Source organism: Bos taurus, chromosome 27 (genome assembly GCF_002263795.3).
Source record: "Bos taurus isolate L1 Dominette 01449 registration number 42190680 breed Hereford chromosome 27, ARS-UCD2.0, whole genome shotgun sequence".
In the NCBI taxonomy this organism is placed as follows: Eukaryota; Metazoa; Chordata; class Mammalia; order Artiodactyla; family Bovidae; genus Bos; species Bos taurus.
In genome coordinates this window covers 16564095-16566645 of record NC_037354.1, presented here as the reverse complement: position 1 = coordinate 16566645, position 2551 = coordinate 16564095, and the positions used below count along the sequence as shown (strand labels likewise).

The 2551-nt window shown below is 45.9% G+C and overlaps 1 pseudogene; it reads left to right on the top strand.

Annotated features, from left to right (window-relative positions):
* Nucleotides 1-1260: 1260 nt before the first annotated feature.
* Nucleotides 1261-1568, top strand: LOC107131906 (small ribosomal subunit protein eS28-like; annotated as a pseudogene).
* Nucleotides 1569-2551: the final 983 nt, after the last annotated feature.

Sequence of the window (2551 nt, the reverse complement as noted above, 5' to 3'; positions counted from 1 at the left end):
TTTGGTCAACAGGTGCTCTCAAATGGGCACTGGCGTCTACGTGACAAGACCCACATCTGACAGCCTTCTTACTTTCCGGTACAAAAGGCCAAAGAATCAGCCTTTCTGTTGGCTGCACTTCAGACTTGGTGCAGTGGCCCCAGGTATGTGCTACCCAGGGTTTGCTTGGTTATCATTTTTGGCTGAAGAAGGAAATGGCAATCCACTCCAGTACTATTGTCTGGAAAATCCCATGGACAGAGGAGCCTGGCAAGCTACAGTCCATGGGGTCACAAAGAGTTAGACGCAACTGAGCGACTTCACACACACACACATATTTTTGGCTGGCACTGTTGAAGACCACGCAAGAAGGCCAGACTGGCACAAAAACAGCCACAGAGAAACCAGTTAAGCGAGTCTCATGGTGAGGGGGGTGCGAGTTGGGGGAGGCTTAAGAGGAAGGGGATATATGTACATAGCTGATTCACTTTGCTATACAGCAGAAACACATAACTGCTACTGCTACTGCTAAGTCGCTTCAGTCGTGTCCAACTGTGCAACCCCATAGACGGCAGCCCACCAGGCTCCGCTGTCCCTGGGATTCTCCAGGCAAGAACACTGGAGTGGGTTGCCATTTCCCCAATGCATGAAAGTGAAAAGTGAAAGGGAAGTCGCTCAGTCGTGCCTGACTCTTAGCAACCCCATGGACTGCAGCCCACCAGGCTCCTCTGTCCATGGGATTTTCCAGCAAGAGTACTGGAGTGGGGTGCCATTGCCTTCTCCAACACACAACGCTGTGACGCAATTATTTTCCAATTAAAGAAATTTTTAAAAAGTCTCATTAAGCTTCATTACCACCTCAGGGTGGAGGCCAGTCACTGTAGCACCCTCCCACACTGGGCTCGCTGCAGTTGCTTCCTGTCCTTTAAGTCAGGGGTCTCCAACCTCCAGAATCTAATGTCTGATAATCCGAGCTGGAGCTGATGTAATAATAATAGAGATAAGATACACAATACATTTAATGCACTTGAATTATCCCCAAACCATCCCTCCACTCCCCGGTACCCCTGGTCTGTGGAAAAATTGTCTTCCACAAAACACACATACATACACACAAATACACATCAATAAAAGGTTAGCGTTTAAGTTTTAATCATAAAATATATTAATATTTTCATAAATGCCAGCAAAACTTTAATTTTCAATTAACACACAAATGGGGGCGTCCCTGTTGTTTCAGTGGCTAAGAATCTGTCTTGCGCTCTCCGCCCGACCACCGCCGCGCCGCCATCATGGACACGAGCCGTGTGCAGCCCATCAAGCTTGCCAGGGTCACCAAGGTGTTGGCAGGACCGGTTCTCAGGGACAGTGCACGCAGGTGCGCGTAGAATTCATGGACGACACGAGCCGCTCCATCATCCGAAACGTGAAAGGCCCCGAGCGCGAGGGCGACGTGCTCACCCTGTTGGAGTCAGAGCGAGAGGCTCGGAGGCTGCGCTGAACTTGTGACTGGGTGCTGGATGTCTGGGTTGACGCCTTGGCCCACCAGGATGATCTGCTGTTAATAAAGTGTTTGTATTGTATGTAAACCTGGAAAAAAAAAAAAAAAAGAATCTGTCTTGCAATGCAGGGGACACGGATTCAATCCCTGGTTGAGGAACTAAGATTCTACATGCCACAGAGCGACTAAGGCTAGGTGCCGCAACTAAAACCCGACTCAGCCAAAACAAAACAAAACAAAACAAAATAAACAGGAAACACAGATATCCCTCATGGCCAGGCACAGCTGGTCAACCCGGCTCCCCGGCCCACGGAGGCCAAGTCGGGCGGGCCCACAAGAAAACCTATTAACAGGTTATCATTACAACAATTTCAGTTTGAAAGACACCGGTTTCCAAGTCAGTGTCCTCCCAAGCTCTGCATATTTCCATACTCTACACCTTGAATGGAAGAGTTAAGATATTTTTAAAAGAAGGCTTACACACCCAGGGAACAAAGATACTTTAAGCATAGCTACAAGGAATCTTCTACATATGCCAACTTCTAAATGAGGTTCAGCATCTGGGACTCAGTAGGGTAAACTCTATAATTGGGTTGCTCTCCTTTTAACAGACCCACGTAATTTTATAACACTTGTGTAAATTGATTTATATATAACGTTCCTACTTTATTGGTTTGCTCTGTTTTTAGCACTTGCTTACTGCTTTATAAGGTAGAAAAAAATGAATGATATGCAGCAGTGAGTGGTAAATCGGAAAAGAAATTCTCAGCTGGTGGAAGTTAGGGAGATTTTAGTTCCCTGAAGGTAACAGTGAGTGTAGAAAGCTTGTAAATAAATGAATGAGTGAATGAATGAATAAATAAACAGATTCTCTTCATATTTGGAAAATTCAGATTCACTAGGATGTGAGATGGGGCCTGGAAAATTGTGCTTTTCAAAAGCTCTCCAGATTATTCAGCTGCTCTCCGTAGAGTTTTTAAAGCAACACTACCCTTTTGCTTTCCTCCTGAAGGGAAACGAAGGAAGTGTGTAAAGTTTTGAAACAATCACACCCATTCAATTATCCTCCTT